Consider the following 19349-nt stretch of genomic DNA (forward strand, 5'->3'; position numbering starts at 1 on the left):
GGTACCCCCACGAGCCACATTCGGTCACCTACGGGTGAAGGGAGACCTGCAACGGACCCTCAAAGACTGTTTATCAAAGCCGTTTCATCTCGGGCAAACCGATTTGGAATGGTTGTCTGAATCAGTCATTCTTCTCGCTCGTTCGTATACTGTCTCCATTGGGCTGTACGATTCGGCTCCGAAACGACTTGGGCTGCGCAAAGTACGTTAGGAACCAATTCAGACAGCCCGGACGGATTCCTAGCATTGTACTTGGTCGTCTGGAAGGTTGACCGATTTAGTCGGCTCCAAGGGTTCTGAATCAGATTTGATATTAATGAATCCCATTCGGACCCTTTCCTAACGACATCGTAATCAGCCCCTTAGTGTTGAAGCTCTACCATCAAAGCAAGCGAGACCCTCTGGTGGGTTGACAATATGGGTAAAAATCCAGTTAAATATAACTATAGAAGTTATGAACGGCACCACCCCAGATATTTTAGGGTTAAAGGTGAAGCTTCCAAACAAGACATGTGTATATCTCTTTAATGTTGAAATACGACAAAGATTGCTCTCAACAGAATCATCGGTCATGTATTTGTTAGAAGAGGCTATGGAATCTATAGAACCTGGTGGAGTGTTTTTTGTGGGGGGCTATTTTAATTGCCGCTATGACCCATATCAGAGTAAGAAATCATCTTTGAGAATGAAGAGTTGACTAGAGGAATTCCTCTTTTAGCCACTAATTCCCCAGTGTTGTGTTCTACAACAGCAATGCAACTAGTTAATTTTACTATAGAAAGAGGATTGGAGTAGATTTAGAATAGATTATATGATGGTAAGCATAGCACACTAGGGATATATACGTGATTTTAGGGATATATATACGTGATTTTAAGATAGATAATAGAAGTGAAAGCGACCATTCTCCATTATGCTTAACTCTGTCAGGAAGATTGATTGCCACTCATACAACCTTTCCCATTAATGAGGGGAATAAGTCCACTCAATTGACAGTGAGTAACAATCGTAGATCAGTCAAATGGTCCTTCATTATCGACCATGTTGTGCTCCTCAAGAGCATTTACAATGATTTTTGTGATGCTCTTACCCCTTATAGTGATACCAGTTTAGATTCCATACCTATTGTAAAAATTCACAAAAGTCTGTCTGAGAGTATAAAATTGTTCTCAACAAAACCACAAACGAAAGGCCGAAAACTAAGAGCCAAGAGCCAATCCATTACTCCTTGGTTCAATAAAGAATGCTCTTCAGCCTAACAAAGATAACTAGTTGCCCTTAAAGACGGACACATGGTACAAATTAGGCAACTGAGAACAGAATATAAAAGAGTACAGAAAATAGCATTAAGGAATTGGGAAGGCGCTAACTGGAATGACCTTATGATTGCTGCTAGAATTAATGATCAGTCCTCCTTATGGAGAATAGATGCACATGGTAACAGAAGAGGCAAGACTGATACAGAATCTTTTTTAGACCCCGGTACTTAGCACAGACATTTCTCTAATTTATATTCAAGGCCTGTTGAGCCCTATATAAATCTTACTGATTCTATCGGAGGCACTTTTCTCCTCTTATTAAAATCCACACACCAATTTAGCATTGAAGAAACTAGATGCGCTATAGAAGCTGTTAAATTAGGGAAAGCGCCTGGTCAAGATAAAATACCGAAGTGCCCTTTTGAAACATGCCCCAGAAATATGAATAGCATATGTGAATCTTATAAGTAATGCAGTGGCTGGAGGAACGCCCATTCTAGAATCCTGGAAAGGTGTGGAGATAGTTTGCATCCACAAGAAGGGCAGCAAAGACGATCCAGAAAACTATAGGCCTATAAAGCTGATAAATACCCCCAAAAGGTTTATACACAGCAAGTCCTGAGCAGATTAAATGATTGGATAGTAGAGGACGACATCCTCTCACCATGTCAGGCAGGCTTTAGACCAAAGACAAGCACAATCAATCAGGTCTTTAGACTTTCATGTATAGCCAGGGAGTGTGCCAAATTGAAATTAGGGCATCTATACATTGCTTTAACTGATTTGAAAGCAGCGTTTGACTCAATACCGACGAACCTTCTATGGGAAACCTTACGCCTTCAGAGAGTACGAGACAAGATTTTATTGCAAATAGTGAGACTTCACCAGATCAATTTTTCCAAAGTGCGATGGGACCTGGGGGGGGGAGTTACTGAGTAAATCCGTATTAGGAGGGGGGTAGGACAGGGGTGTGTGTTGGCCCGACCCTCTTTTTACTGTACGTGAATGACTTAGTCAGACACCTGCCAAAATGCACCCATGATTCTCCAAAGTTAGGAGGGGTTCACACATCTGCTCTAATGTTTGCAGATGATATAATTCCATTGTCCCAGATCCCTAGGAGGTTACAAAGAATACTTAACATTTTCAGTCATTATTGTAGGCTAAATGGCATAGAAATAAATCCTACTAAGACTAAATACATGATTATTAGGCCCCAGAAAAAGGTTAAAAAATAAAATAATCTTGGATCATGTACCATTAGAGCGTGTAGCCAATTTAATTTACCTGGGTGTGACACTTGACTCAAAATTGTCTTGGAAATTACATATAAATAAGGCCAAAACAATTGTATTGCAAAAGCCTGTCCCAGTTGTTAAGGAAAAACAATTTACTAAGTCAAAGGCAATTACCCCGGTGTTGGAGGTTTACAGATATAGAGCTCAAACAGCTTCCCTTTATGGCTCTGAGCTTTGGGGCAGTGAAAATTTAAACCCATTAATATTAGGATAAACTAAAGTCATGCAGATGTTTACATAATTAACCCAAAACACCCCATTGATCTCTCTGTCCTATGACATCAGTATAAAATGATTGAAGCACTTAAACCATATAGACAGGGCTTGAAAGAACTATTGGAGCTTGTATGACCAACTCACATTTCCCTGATTTAACCATGTACGAAATTGGCTCTTCAAGCTGGCTCTGAATAGGTTCTGGATACATCCTAGTTCATTGAAGACAGACACAAAGAAGGAGATCAAGTGTGTTTATTGGAATTTATTATTATAAGGTTACACTAGATTGCACACTGGGGAGACTTACCATGCAATTTCTATCTTTTAAATTGACCCCTAGTTTTGAACCATTCTGAGATGAAATTAGGAAAGATCCTCTATCTGAAATTCCGATATGAGATACTTCAGATTAACTAATTCACAGCCAAGTGGTCTTGCCAACAAGCATTGGGAGGGGAATCTAAATGTACACTATGCTCGCTGAATGCAGAGGAAGATACTGCACACATTTTTTTTGGCCAGTATATGCTGCTAACCTGAGAACAGAGAAGTAAGTGGATAAAGCCACTGTGCTTGAGTTTGATGATTAGGACATATATGGAGGCTTTAAGAATATTAAAGTCAGATAGCTCAAGACTTATTGTATTGGCGTTAGTAGATTTGTACTTGCAGTGAGCTATTTAGGGGAAAGGAGAGGGTTAAAATGTTAATGTTTGTATATTATATGATGCCTTATTTATTGAATCTTAATATTGTCTATGATCCAATGTAATTAATGGTGATATTGAATTTTTAGTTCTATTTTAACAAAACTAAATTATTTGACTGAGTCATTCTAGTATGCACCTTGTACTTTATATAGGCCAAAAGCAAATGTTCCTAGTGTTGAAAGCCCTTTGGCTAAAGTTGGACTTTGTTATCCTGGGAATTTACTCCATATTTTATCCCTTATATACATTATATCTTTTTAATTGTTTATGCAATATCTGTGCTTACACTAAAAATTTTATTGCTAAGTTATTTTATGCTTTTTTGAACTGAAATAAAGACATATTGATATATATACATATCCATTTCTATTTATTCCAACGGGAGGGGTGTTTTGTGGTGATTCAATTGGTGCACCAGCCAGAGGTGTACAAGAGGCCCCGCTCTACCAAGTGGCAGGAGAGATGCTGGCACCAGCTTTGCAGCTTTTTCTTTTCCCTCGAGGTATCGGAACAACTCCTGCCCGCCCCGAGTTTTGTTTCAGCTACGGACTGCTGCCAGGTGCAGCTCGTGACTGCACGAGAAGTCGCAATCACTGTATTGAAGACTTACAGCCCGGCTGGGACTCACACTAGAGGCTGGAGCGCTAAGGGGACCCAAGAGAGCCTGAGGACATCATTTTACCGGGACACTCCATACTCATTACCACGTCTCTTCCCTGTTAATAGTGATTCCATCTCCACGTTTCACCCGCTGGGAAGCGGTGCTTTCTGGCAAGTGTAGTTCACTTTGGACTGCTTTGGGTGAACGAACATGTGATCTGGGGAGGGAACTCACCGTCCAATGATGACAAGGCAGGACACTTCAAAAGGCGTGGGTGGAGGTTTAACCAGTTTGTAGCAGCATCTGAGGAAGGCTATCTTGCCGAAATGCATCATGCTGTGTGGTCTGAATAAACGGCTCTCTGAAGGTTTCCCCGAGTGGCTTTTTCCTTTCCAACCGGAGGGGTGTTTTGTGGTGATCTATTTATCTATCTATCTATCTATCTATCTATCTATCTATCTATCTATCTATCTATCTATCTATCTATCTATCTATCTATCTATCTAGATAGAGATAGATAGATGAATGTAGATATGTATATATACAGATCTTATGGGGCACAGTTGCATAATTTTTTTGTGACGCTATGGCAGCGTAAAATATTTGCCACACTACATCCTATTTACAAAGTGACGCATCTATATATATATACATTAGACATGTCTGCCTGTGTACCCGAATGACAGAGCAGAACTAAGAAGATTTGACCACCTATAAGAGAAGCTACCATCTTTAGAAGAATACATGTGCAAGTAGACGTATACCTCAGTCATGAGAGCACGCAGACCTTTAAACGTGAGCACTTGCACTTCCCATTTGAATATAGAAGCAGGCACGAGAAGTACAGAATGGAGCAAGAGAATTGAAGAAAACAACAAGAGAGGTGCAGAAAGAGTAAGAAATGTGCAGAAATAGGCAAGAGAAGTGCAGAAAGAGGCAAGAGAAATGTAATAAGAGGCAAGAGAAGATCATAAAGAGCCAAGAGAGGAGCAGAAAGAGGCAAGAGAGGAGCAGAAAGAGGCACGAGAAAAGCAGAAAGAGGTAGGTGAGGTACAGGAAGAGGCAAGAGAAGTATAGAAAGAGGCAAGAAAGATACAGAAAGAAGCAACAGAGGTGCAGAAGGAGACAAGAGAACTGCAGAAAGATGCAAGAGATTTACAGAAACAGGCAAGAAGGGTACATAAAAAGGCAAGAGGAGTGCAGAAAGGAGCAATTGAAGTGCAGAAAGAAGCAGGAAAAGTCCAGAAAAAAGCAACAGGTGCAGAAAGAGGCAAGAGGGTTGCAGAAAGAGGCAAGAGGAGTACAGAAAGAAGCAACAGAGATGCAAAAAGAGGAAAGAGGGGACAGATAGAGGGAGGAGAGATGTGAAAGAGGCACGAGGGTTGCAGAAAGAAGCAAGATGGGTATAGAAAGAAGTAAAAGAGGTATAGAAAGAAACAAAAGAAGTGCCTAAAGAAGGAGCAGAGATGTAGGAACAGGGAAGAGGGGTACAGAAAGGAGCAACAGAGATTCAGAAAGGGGGTAGAGGGGTTTAGAAAGAGGCAATAGGGGTATAGAAAGAAGCAAGACAGGTGCTGAAAGAAGTAAGAGAGGTACAGAATGAAACAAAAGAAGTGCAGAAAGAAGGAACAGAGGTGCAGAAAGAGACAAGAGGGGAGCAGAAATAGGGAAGAGGGGTGCTGAAAGAGACACAAGGGTTGCGGGAAAAAGGGACAGAGGCACCGAAAGAGGCAAGAGAATAGCATAAAGGAGCAACAGAGATGCAGAAAGGAGGCAGAGGGGTTGAGAAAGAAGCACGAGGGCTGCATAAAGAAGCAAGAGAGGTGCAGAAAGAAACACAAGAAGTACAGAAAGAAGCAACAGAGGTACAGAAATAGGCAAGAGGAGTGTAGAAAGAGGGAAGAGGGGTGTAGGAAGAGTCACAAGGGGTGCAGAAAGTAGCAAGAGAGGTGCAGAAAGAAGCTAGAGAAGTGCATAAAGATGCAACTGAGATGAAGAAAGGGGGACGTGGGGAGGAGAAAGAGGCAAGAGGAATACGGAAAGAAGCAAGAGAGTTGCAGAGAGAAACAAAAGAAGCATAGAAATAAGGAAGAGAGCAGCAGAAAGAGGGAAGAGGAGCACAGAAAGAGGCACAAGGGTTGCAGAAAGAAGGGACAGAGGAGCAGAAAGAAGTAAGAGAAGTGCAGAAAGAAGGAGCAGAGGTGCAGAAAGAGGAAGGATGGGTGGGGTGGAGAAAGATGCAATAGGGATACAGGAAGAAACAAGAAAGGTGCAGAAAGAAATAAAAGAAGTGCAAAAAGAAGGTACAGAGAAAGGAGGGGTGCAGAAAGAGGTAAGAGGGGTGTGAAAGAGGCCTGAGGGGTACAGAAAGAAGCAAGACGGGTGCAGAAAGAAGTGAGAGAGGTGCATAAAGAAACAAAAGAAGTGCAGAAAGAAGGATCAGAGGTGTAGAAAGAGGCAAGAGGAGTACAGAAAAAGAGAGGAGCAGAGCAGAAAGAGCCATGAGGAGTGCAGAAAGAAGCAAGAAAGGTGCAGAAAGAGGCAAGAGAGAGCACAAGGGTTGCAGAAAGAAGCAACAGAGGTGCAGTAAGAGGAAAGAGGGGTGCAGAAAGAGGCAAGAGGAGTGCAGTAAGAGGGAAAAGGGGTGCAGGAAGAGGCACAAGGGGTAAAAAAAGAAACAAGAGAGTTGCAGAAAGAAGCAAGAATAGTGCCAAAGAAGCAACAGAGGTACCGAAAGGGGGAAGTTGGGAGGAGAAAGAGGGATATAGAAAGAAGCAAGAGAGTTGCAGAAAGAAACAAAATAAGTGCAGAGGGAAGGAACAGAGGTGCAGAAAGACGCAAAGGGGAGCAGAAAGAGGTAAGAGGGAAAAGGGATGCAGAAAGGGTCACAAGGGTTGTAGAAAGAAGGGACAGAGGTGCATTAAGAGGGATGAGGGGTGGGTAAAGAGGCAAGAGAACTGCAGAAAGAAGCAACAGAGATGCAAAAAGGGGTACCAGGGGTGGAAAAAGTAGCTATAGGGGTGCAGAAAGAAGCAAGAGAGGTGCAGAAAGAAACAAAAGAAGTGCAGAAAGAAGAAACAGAGGTACAGAAAAAGGCAAGAGGGGTGCAGAAAGAGTGAGGAGGGGTGCAGAAGGAAGTGAGAGATGCATAAAGAAACAAAGAAAGAAGGAACACAGATGCAGAAAGAGGCAAGAGGGGTGTGGGAAGAGGGGTGTGAAAGAGGCAAGAGGGGTGCAGAAAGAAGAGGGGGCGGAAAGAAGCAACAGAGGTGCAGAAAGAGGAAAGAGGGGTGGAGAAAGAGGCAAGAGGGGTGCAAAACAAAGCAAGAGAGGTGCAGAAAGTTACTAAAGAAGCGCAGGAAGAAGGAACAGCAGTGCAGAAAGAGTCAAAATTAGTGCAGAAAGAGAAAAGGGGTGCAGAAAGAGGCCCAAGGGGTGCAGAAAAAGCAAGAGAGGTACATAAAGACACAAGATAAGTGCAGAAAGAAGCAACATACATGCATAAAGGGGGAAGAGGGGTGAAGAAAAAGGCAAGAGGGATAAAGAAAGAAGCAAGAGAGGTGCAGAAAGAAACAAAAGAAGTGCAGAAAGAAGCAAGAGGGGTGCAAAAAGAGGGAAGAGTGGTACAGAAAGAGGCAGCAGCAGTGCAGAAAGAAGCAAGAGATGTGCAAAAACAAACAGCGGAGAGCTGCAGAAAGAAACAAAAGAAGTGCAGAAAGAAGGAACAGAGGTACAGAAAGAGGCAAGAAGGGTGCAGAAAGAGGCACGAGGGGTGCAGAAAGAAGCAAGAGATGTGCAAAAAAAACAAAAGAAGTGCTGAAAGACGGAACAGAGGTGCAGAAAGAGGCATCAGTGGTGAAGAAAGAGGGAAGACGGGAGGAGAAAGAGGCTAGAGCGTGCAGAAAGAAGCAGGAGAGCTTCAGAAAGAAACAAAAGAAGTACAGAAAGAAGGAAAAGAGGTGCAGAAAGAGGCAAGAGTGGTACAGAAAGAGGGAAGAGGGGTGCAGAAAGAAGTGAGAGTTGCATAAAGAAACAAAAGAAGTGTAGAAAGAAGGAACACAGGTGCAGAAAGAGGCAAGAGGGGTGCGGAAAGAGGGGTGTGAAAGAGGCACGAGGGGTGCAGAAAGAAGAGTGGAGCAGAAAGAAGCAACAGAAGTGCAGAAAGAGGGGCCAGGGGTGGAGAAAGAGATAAGAGAGTTACAGAAAGAAGCAACAGAGGTGCAGAAAGAGGGAAGATGGGTGGAGAGAGAAGCAAGAGGTGTACAGAAGGAAGCAAGAGAGGTGCAGAAAGTAACAAACGTGCAAGAAGAAGGAACAGCGGTGCGGAAAGAGGCAAGAGGAGTACAGAAAGAGAAGAGGGGTGCAGAAAAAGGTACAAGGGGTGCAGAAAGAAGAAAGAGAGGTACAGAAAGACACAAGATAAGTACAGAAAGAAGCAATAGAGATGCATGAAGAGGGAAGAGGGTGAAAGAGGCAAAAGAAGTACAGAAAGAAGCAACAGACATGCAGAAAGGGGGAGAGGGGTGGAGTAAAAGGCAAGATGGGTGAAGAAAGTAGCAAGAGAGGTACATAAAGAAACAAAAGAAGTGCAGAAAGAAGGAACAGAGGTGCAGAAAGAGGCAGGAGGGTTGCAGAAAGAGGAATGAGGGGTGCAGAAAGAGGCAATAAAGGTACAGAAAGAGGTAATAGGGATGTACAAAGAAGCAAGTGAGGGGCAGACAGAGGCAACAGAGGTGCAGAAAGAGGCAAAAGAGGTGCAGAAAGTAGAAGAGATGTGCAATAAGAGGCAACAGAAAAACAAAAAGAGGCAAGAGGGGTGCAAAAAGAAGCGAGTGGCATGCACATCATTAGTACCATTTTAACACCCACATTTAGCAATAAGTAACAGGTGACCATTCTAGGTGTACAAAGGACCTTCCCCACGCTGTAATATACGTCGCTGCATTTCTGGTAACGGTTGAACCGTTTGAGCTAGAAACAAGGTTTTTTTTTCAAATCTGCAGATTAGGCAGCAGATGATAGATTATGTGGCTAATGCAGAAACTATATAATTGTGCGAAAGTTGGTGCAGTCAAACAGTCGCATAATTCCAGTGGCCCTGCTAATACCTCTGACTAGGTCCAAAAGTGCTCCTCAGTGATTCCTTCTTTTTTTAGTCTCATTGAGTTCATAGTTTATCTTCTATGGAAATGAGGAAGAGTAAACCTGGGTTTACCACACCATACCTCATAATTACTGTCCATAACACATAATCCCACTCTACATAATTCCTTTACACTAAATACCACATACTTTCTAGAGTTCCAAAGCAACAACGGCGGACCTCCTATGCCGCACCTCGTGCCAGTTCCTATATGTACTATCGCTGTGCAGACTACCCCTACGCCAGCCGTTGAATGGCGTCACTGTGCACCAAATCAAAGAATCATGTAACAAATGGGGTGAGCAGCTTCAAGACGTCCACTGGACCAATGTAGGTGGAGAAATAACTTCTTTATTCATCTAATTTATTGAATTTTTTTATTGCTACCTTTGATGGGAAACTGCCTACATCTTGGGTTGAAAGCATTATAGTCCCGATATTTAAAAAGGGGGATAGAGGAAATCCTAAGTCTTATCGTCCCATATCTCTCCTTGACTCCACATTGAAATTGATGGGGAGAGTCCTACTGGGAAGACTAGAAACCTGGGCCTCTGAGAATAACATTCTCTCAGAGGCCCAGTATGGTTTAAAAGGCGACCGCACCCCCAACTTTAGGGTAACACTTGGGATAAGACAGGGGTGCGTTTTAGCACCCCTCTTATTCTCACTATATATAAACAACGTTGACCGTTGCCTACAGATTCTTAAGACTGATGCACCGAGAGTGGGACCTCACCCTATCCCCGTGCTCCTTTACGCAGATGATGCTGTTCTTATCTCAAGGACGGCAAATGGTTTGCAATGCCTGATTGAGAATTTTGCCCATTCTATGACCAAAAGGGATTTAAAACTGAATCTAACTAAAACCTTTGTCATGACCTGTGGCAAAAATTAAAGAATGATTAAAAAGCATTACGTGGACGGCATCGCGATCAAGAGAGTTTCGAGTTTTACCTACTCGGGTTTATTGTTTAATGAAAATGGTACATGGGGCTCTCATATTAATTTATCAAATTTAAAATGTATATGAAGTATAGAGGGCCTTTTTAGATTCTCTAAAAAAATTGGAAATATACCTATAAGGAAAATGCTCTCGCTTTATAGAAGTAAGGCTATTTCGACTGCATGTTATGGCGCAGCACTATGGGGGAGAGCAAATATTGCCATCCTCCAAACGCAGGAGAATACGTTTTTAAAACGTTTACTAGCAGTTCCAAGTTCTACTACAAACTGTTTAGCCAATAGAGAATTGTCTGTTCCTTATATTAGTGATTTTATAAAAACAGCAGGATTGACATTATGGCATGGGATTCGGACGCGCGAAGAAGCTGGGTTTACAAAGAGTATAATACTCAACTGCTTGGCCTTAGACAACAGTAGGGATAGTAGGGATATATTGTGGCTTGAATATATACAAACATTACTAAAAAAGCTGCAAATTAATTCCAGAGCCCAAGAAACCCATGTCAATTGACGACTATAGTAAGAGAGAATTGAAAACAAGTTTTATTGCTGCAATGGACTTGGTAAGGGTGGGCGAGCATGGGGCAAAACAAAGTGTTGTTTCTTACTATGAACGCCCCGCTTTTATGGGCATACAACCATACCTTGTTATGCACAAAGAATATGAAGATTGTTAAGTGACCCGCAACTTCACAAATCTAGAAATAATCCAGAATATCCCTCTAAGAAGCAAGGAAATAAATACAATTTATCATCAGTCTAAATTTTACGCCATTCAGTAAAAGATGACAAAATGAGGTGCACAATTCAAGAATGGAGAAACGTTCTTAATACCCCAATGTGGAGTGCAGTGTTTCACCATCAATGACTTACCTCGGTGTGGGTGGTGCGATCCTCCCTCTCCAACACAGATATAACTTGATGTCCAACCAATGGATCTTCCTGTTGCCCACACGATGCCCAAAGTAGACTAATACACTTGGCACTTGGTAACCTTGATGGTCACTTTTGCTCCCTGTATCCTGACCACTCTTTTCTAGCTGCCTCAGGTGGTCCTCCCACAAACTGGTTAAGATGGGAGTGTCAACAAGATAGGTCTCACATAACTCCAAATATAAGAGGACAAGGTTCATGAGGCATCGAAAAGTTGAAGGGACATTCCTGAATCCAAAGGTCTAATCAGAAACTAGTATAACCCCTCTGGTATGGAGAATGGTATAGAGAATGCAGTTTTTACCATGGCACTATGCACTAAGGTGATCCGCCAATAGCCACTGGTCAGATAAATGGATTAATAAGAAAGCAGCAGTCAAAAGGTTATCTAGCTCATTTGCTCTGAAAGAAGAGTGTATATGTATCTTGGTCACCTACTTGAGGGCCCAGCAGTCCACACAAAATAATACATGTATGGGTCCTTGTTCAGGCATCACTATCACTGAACTGGCCCAAGGAAAGCAGGATGATCAATCACCCCTAAATCCAAATTAGCTACATGTCTTGATGCACACCTGGACTTGGTGTGACATCCTGTAAACCTTCTTCTTTACTGGCAAGCTATCACCTGTATTTATGTCATGCAAACAGACAAGTGTTACATTCTAGAGTAAGCAAAACGTGATGAGGAAATCATCCATTACCTCTCTATAGTTTCCGTACTTTTCAGGGGCAAGTTGTACCGCTTCCACAGGACCATCATAATCAGCACTGTGCTATAGGTCAATACGTTGTTCACTATCTTCCTTCACACATTCCGTAAATGTCAGAATGTTCAGTGAAAACACTCTTGCGGTATGACTTAGGCCGGTTCACATTCAACACTGTTTGGCTCCCATATGCCACCTGTGTTCACCAAGTAGTTCACTTCAGAAACCTTCTGCGATACCTTGCATGCTGCACACCATTTAGAATCCAAAGCTCTTGGGAAAATTAGCCAAAAAACCCTGACCCTTTTGGCACCCAATCAGCTTTGCTTTCTGATCATGCTAAACCTTCATCTCTTGTGTTGCTGAAGTTTAGCCTTCATCTCACTTATGTATTGTACCATGAACTTACTAAGGCCAATCAAATAATGCACCACAGCCCTTTGAGGTGACTCAGAGGTTTCCTCCCACTGCTCTCTGACTAAGGTCAGTGGATCACATACTTGGTGCCTGCTGGAAAATGTACCTCTTGGAGGGGATCAACTCAAACATTTTGTCTTCCACCTCCTCTTCTTCTGACCTTCTTTTTGGTGCCTTAGGATTCTGAAAACCTTACCACTGCTGTCCAGTACTAAAGGGAATGTGCTTCTTCCCTAAACATGGTAACATTAGTTTATCCACAATTTGGATATTTAATTATCTGTAAGCCCCTAATAGAGTATACTACATGTGCCCAGGGCCTTTAAATTAAATGCTACTAGTGGGCCTGCAGCACTGAGTGTGCAACCCACACAATCAGCCCTTTAAATGTGTTTCAGGCCTGCCACTGCAGAGCCTGTATGTGTGTAGTTGTACTGCCATTTTGACTTGCCATTCATAGCCCTTTGCCAAGCCTAAAACTCCTCTTTTATTACTCAAACATCACCCATAAGGTAGGCCCTTAGTAGCCCATTGGGCAGAGTGCTGTGTATGTAAAAGGTAGGACATGTACATTTAAGTTTTGCATGTCCTGGTAGTGAAAAACACCGATACTCACTTTTCATTACTGTGAGGTCTGCTCCTCTCATAGGTTAACATTGGGTAATCCTTATTACACTAGTAAACTGTAATTCCAGATTACAAAGGGGTAACTCTGTATGTTTCATATCTTTGAAATTGTAATGTCAAATTCCCTTTGGATTTGACATTACAATTTATATAAATGACACTTTTAGAAAGTTGGCATTTCTCTCCTCTTAAGGCTCTGTGTCCTGCAGCCTGTCTCCAATACACATCTATGGTGGGTGACATCTGGGTATGTAGTGCGCTATATAAATTCTGACTTGACTTGACTTGTCTTGACTTTGTGCATTCCTTCTAGACAGCCACATACAAAGGAATATTAGGTGTGTTTGAGTACCTATCTGCATCCTCATGACTCATCCTGGGCAGGATGGGCGGGAGGAGCTGACACACCAGGATAGGCAGTGTCCTGTCCCCACACAAAGGGCTGATTATCCCCTGTAATGACACAACTGTTACCCATAGTCTTGTATCCCCTGTAATGAGTCTGGAGCCAGGGCTAGGAAGAAATTCCCTCTGTGCGCTTCAGAGATCCTTCTTTAGAGTCACCTCCGCTTAAAATACACAACTGGGTAAAAGCACTGGGTCTTTGATCTCACCATATCAAACACTCCTAGGCCTGTAAAGAACATCTGTTAGAAAAACGTATGTGCTGCTACAGGGACTGTCACTCTGCTGGACTGCTGCTCTGGAAGTACTGCTTTTCTGCTGTGCTGCCCTGATGCTCTCTGACCCTGCTGAGGGAGAGATGGACTCTGACTTGAATCAAGAGTGAGCTCCAAGACCTGTTTGCCTCCTGTTGCTTGAGACTTGAGGATGTCAATGTATCATCACCTGCTCATGTGCGTGGTCGATTGGATTGTTGTTTAGGTCTTGTTTTATTTATAAAATTCATATCTATTTTTCTTACCTGGTGTTTTGTGGTGTTTTCATTGTGATATTGCGTGTTGTGTTGCACAAATACTTTACACATTGCCTCCTATGTTAGGCCTGACTACTCAGTGCTAAGCTTCCAGATGGTGAGCACAGGATAATTTATAGTGTGTGACTGACCTACCCTGACTAGCATTGTGGTTCCTATTTGGACAGGGTGCATACCTCTGCCAACTAGAGACCCAATTTCTAACAGTGGCACAACGGACTTTCTAAAAGACTGGACCCAACTGCCTTCTATTGAATTTCTCTGCAGGTGAACAAGAGACATGGCAGGAGGTAATCCCACTTCCTCCTGAAGTCCTGTGGAAGAGTTTCCATCATGCTCTTAAGGGTCTTATTAAACCTTTCCACCAACCATTGGCAGATGTTATGTCATGGAGAAGTGGTAGGTTCTACCAGCTTGCTCCCACATTTTTGCCAGGAAAGAGGAGATACAGGGGGATATGTACAACAGAAGTGGTGGAGTGAAGCGTTAGCTGTCACAGTTTAAGGCCTCTCTCCGCCGCTTCTGAAATGCAGGCTGCACCATATTTACAACAATATGGTGCATGCTTGCATTTCCCCCTGCACCGGTGCTACACTTAGCAGTGTAGCCCCAATGCATGCACCCTAGAACCATAGTGCAAGGGTGTTTGCGTGCTGGGGAAAGATTGTTTATTTACAGGAAGATCCCCCTTCCTGTACATAAACACTCTTGAAATGCCATTTTGTCACGTCTATGTGTGCTGCTTAAAGAGGCACACATGAAAGTCGCAAAATGTAATTTTGTCTAAAGATTGTTTACGTGCAGGAAGGGGGACCTTCCTGTAATTAACAATAAAAGGTTTTTTGCATTTTCCATGTGTGCTGCACAAGGCAGCACACATGGAAAAAGCAAAAACGAAGAGAAATATAGCATTTCCCTTTGTTTTGCCAATTTAAGACAAGGTTTTCCATGGTCTTAATTTTGGTGATGCCTCCTATTTACGCTCCCTTGTAAATAGGAGGCAGCATCAAAATCAATGGGTGTTGCGGTGGAAAGCCCACCGCAACACCCACAGCCCACCCCTTCCATGCTGAGCATAGCATGAAATGGGGCCTTATTTACAAGGCCCCCTTAAGCTACGTTAAGTGCCTTAATGCTGCCCCTTGTATATAAGGCAAAACCCTTATCGCCATGGAAATATCACAAAAAGTGAACTTCCTGTGGCGATAGGGGCCTGTACATCTGCCCCACAATTTGTTTCCTGGTCGCAAATCAATGTCTTAGGAAATCCGACAGTTGAAAAGATTCCTACCAGTGCCTTAGCTACTATCCAATTGCCTTTGGATATCGAGTGGCAGGATCAACCACAAGTAAGATATACTTGTTGACCGAAGATGAAGGGGTGTCAAGCAGACCAGCAATGCCAATGCCCACCAGCTAGAATGGAACAGCTACTGGTGTCAGTGGCACTATTGATGCATTGATCTTAGGTCCTGACTCATTTCTCAAATGGCAAGCACGACAGATTCTAGAGATCCTCTCTGTGTCTGGGTGTATCCTTTACCATTAGAGAAAAGAATGCAACCTCTTTTTTATGCCCATGTGTCCTCCTAAGGACATCTTTTGGGTCAGGGACAACAGGAAATTGCTGTACAGTAGGTGAATCATGGGCCAATTTCAAGCACCAAGCTCAGCATTCAAAGGCTTAGCATTTAGTGTTTCATCATCCTAGTCCACATAATACCTTTCAATCACTCCCATGCTGATGTTTCCCTTAGTTTCCTTTCAAAGTTACACAAGTGTATGACTCACAAAATATTTATCTTTATATACAAATTTCAAATTAAAAATGAATGCTGAGTTTCCTCAAAAAGACATGTTGCTTGTAGCACAACCAAATATGCAGAGTGACATTCGAGGGAATAGGGGGCCTCATTATGATGGCGGTCTGACTTTTGTCCGACTGCCATCGTTTTGGAAATGGGACTGCCCAACTGGCATCCCCCCATAGGGATTAGGATGCAACAGCCTTCAAAGCGGATACAATGTGTATGTTTTGTATTGTGGCACGTTTAAGCACATGCCACAGTACAAAAAGTACACATTTTGCATATTCCTGCACTATGTGGCAGGCACCATGCAGTGCCTGCCACATGGTGCAGGGATATGTAGGGGGGGCACCATAGGTGCCCCCAAACACAAGGCTGAGAGCAAGTAAGAAGGAGGGCCTGCTAGGGGCCCCAAAGTCCCTTTCCGCCTGCCTTTTCATGGGGTGTTAACCGCCGTGAATCGGCCAGCGGAAAGGGACCCTGTAAACCCTACAGCGGTGCCTGGGCAGTCACCGCCACTGTTGTAGGGATTCAAGTCCCTCCAACGCCCGATGGGCTGCTTGAGCCTGTCTTATGCATGACCGTCAGTCTCACCGACCGTCAACGATCCGCCCGTCATTATAATGTGGTGGGCGGACCTCCACGGTCCAATGGCGGTGTGACCACCATTGACAGGCTGACAGTGGTGGATTATACTAACAAAGGTTCTCCCAAGACACATATAAATTCATACAGCTATTTACTCAGACAAGTGTAGGACCTATCATTTGTGGTACAACTAGAGCTTTAGGTGATAACTTGTCTAACAATTCCCAAGTTACTTTGTTACAAAAGTGAATTTGGAGGCCACATTGAGTATATGAAAAAAAAACACACAGGATGATGGACGGAATGTTGCACAATGGCAAAACATTCACCCCCAGTCACAGATCTGGGTTTAATCCATCGTTATTTTGCTCACCAAGCCACCCCAGTTCAGACATGCCCATATGCAAATCAGTCTTGACCCTGTGCCTCATGGGAACAGTCCAGCCCGAACTGCCAAGCCATGTCTTCCCTGGACCAGAATCAAGCATCCTAGGACCGGTTTCTGGCTATTAGCCGTCTTCAGCCAGGATAGTTTGACTCCAGTGGATTAGTGAGCACGGGACCCACGTCTGGGCATACCCTTCCCAAATAGGGTGAACAGCAAAACACACAATATGATGGACGGAATGTTGCACAATGGCAAAACATTCACCCCCAGTGACAGATCTGGGTTTAATCCATAGTTATTTTGCTCACCAAGCCACCCCAGTTCAGACATGGCCATATGCAAATCAGTCTTGACCCTGAGCCTCATGGGAACAGTCCAGCCCGAACTGCCAAGCCATGTCTTCCCTGGACCGGAATCAAGCATCCTAGGACTGGTTTCTGGCTATCAGCCGTCTTCAGCCAGGGTAGCTTGACTCCAGTGGCTTAGTGAGCACGGGACCCACGTCTGGGCATACCCTTCCCACATAGGGTGAACAGCAAAACTCCCAGGATGATGGACGGTCCTTGGATGCTTGTTTCCAGTCAAGGGAGGACCTGGCTTGGCAGTTCGGGCTGGACTGTACCCATGGGGCACAGGGTCAAGACTGATTTGCATATGGCTGGGTTCAAACTGGAATGGCATGGTGAGCAAAAAAAAGATGGATTTAGGCCCAGATCTCTGTACTGGGGCGAATGTATGACATTGTTCTGCATTCTGTCCATCACCTGTTGTTTTTGCATTTGTCACCCAGAGTGGGACGGGTATGCTCAGACGTGAGTCCCGTGCTCTCCATGCCACTGGAATCAAGCTATCCAGGCTGATGAGGGCTGAAAGCCCGAAACCGGTCCTTGGATGCTTGTTTCCAGTCCAGGGAGGACCTGGCTTGGCAGTTCAGGCTGGACTGTACCCATGAGGCACAGGGTCAAGACTGATTTGCATATGGATGGGTTCAAACTGGAATGGCATGGTGAGCAAAAAAACGATGGATTTAGGGCCAGATGTCTGTACTAGGGTGAATGTATGACATTGTTCTGCATTCTGTCCATCACCTGTTGTTTTTGCATTTGTCACCCCGAGTGGGACGGGTATGCTCAGACGTGAGTCCCCTGCTCTCCATGCCACTGGAATCAAGCTATACAGGCTGATGAGGGCTGAAAGCCCGAAAACGGTCCTTGGATGCCTGTTTCTAGGCCAGGGAGGACCTGGCTTGGCAGTTCGGGCTGGACTGTACCCATGGGGCACAGGGTCAAGACTGATTTGCATATGGCTGGGTTAAAACTGGAATGGCATGGTGAGCAAAAAATCGATGGATTTAGGCCCAGATCTCTGTACTGGGGCGAATGTATGACATTGTTCTGCATTCTGTCCATCACCTGTTGTTTTTGCATTTGTCACCCCGAGTGGGACTGGTATGCTCAGACGTGAGTCCCGTGCTCTCCATGCCACTAAACTCAAGCTATCCAGGATGATGAGGGTTAAAAGCCCGAAACCGGTCCATGGATGCTTGTTTCCAGTCCAGGGAGGACCTGGCTTGGCAGTTCGGGCTGGACTGTACCCATGGGGCACAGGGTCAAGACTGATTTGCATATGGCTGGGTTCAAACAGGAAGGGCATTGTGAGCAAAAAAACGATGGGTTTAGGCCCAGATCTCTGTACTGGGGCGAATGTATGACATTGTTCTGCATTCTGTCCATCACCTGTTGTTTTTGCATTTGTCACCCCAAGTGGGACGGGTATGCTCAGACGTGAGTCCCGTGCTCTCCATGCCACTGGAATCAAGCTATCCAGGCTGATGAGGGCTGAAAGCCCGAAACCGGTCCTTGGATGCTTGTTTCCAGTCCAGGGAGGACCTGGCTTGGCAGTTCGGGCTGGACTGTACCCATGGGGCACAGGGTCAAGACTGATTTGCATATGGCTGGGTTCAAACTGGAATGGCATGTGAGCAAAAAAACGATTTATTTAGGCCCAGATCTCTGTACTGGGGCGAATGTATGACATTGTTCTGCATTCTTTCCATCACCTGTTATTTTTACATTGAGTATATGAGGCATTGTTTGGGTAGTGTTGCAAGTGGTTGAAACTATCTGCCCCAGATTTACAAAGTAATGTAAACCTGGGGAAGCGTCAAATATTAGGCGTAACAAGGAGAAATATGCTAATTTCTCCTTGTTTTTTCCTCTTTCCATATGTGCTAAATTCTGCAGCACAGATTGGAAGAGGAAAACGCCTCGTAGGAGTGTTTTTGTGCAGGAAGGTGTCCCTTCCTACACAAAAAGAATCCTGCCTGCAACTGAGGCACCCTTGCACCATGGTGCAAGGGTGCCTATGTGTTTGGCTAGGCTGTCAAAATGGTGCAAGTACAGACCGAAAGGACAGTAATGCACCATTGTCCGTAAATACAGTGCATTCCCGCCCTTTCACTTCAGCATAGGGCAGTGCAACAAGGTGCCTTTCTGCACGGCCCTACTCCCAAATGCCATACATGTGTGCACACAATGAGAGTTTCAGTTTCTCTAGGACTATCGAAAAAGAAATATAAAACTGGTAAATCAAAAATAACATTTTATCTAAAAAAGTGAAATTACCCATTAAAGTCAATGTGCATTTATAATGTTCTCACTCGTCATCTGTGATCAACATGTAAAAAAAACTTTTGAACTAGGGGGCATATTTAGAAAGAATTGGTGCAGCACAGCTCAGCAAGAAAAG

At 43.9% G+C, this 19349-nt stretch overlaps 1 protein-coding gene across 1 annotated transcript in view; it reads right to left on the reverse strand.

The window, feature by feature from the left end:
• LOC144791736 (thiamine transporter 2-like) overlaps nt 1–19349 on the reverse strand; it is a 233102-nt gene that overhangs the window by 94364 nt on the left and 119389 nt on the right. The gene's annotated exons all lie outside the window — the stretch shown is intronic.

Source organism: Lissotriton helveticus, chromosome 11 (assembly GCF_964261635.1).
Source record: "Lissotriton helveticus chromosome 11, aLisHel1.1, whole genome shotgun sequence".
Classification (NCBI taxonomy): Eukaryota; Metazoa; Chordata; class Amphibia; order Caudata; family Salamandridae; genus Lissotriton; species Lissotriton helveticus.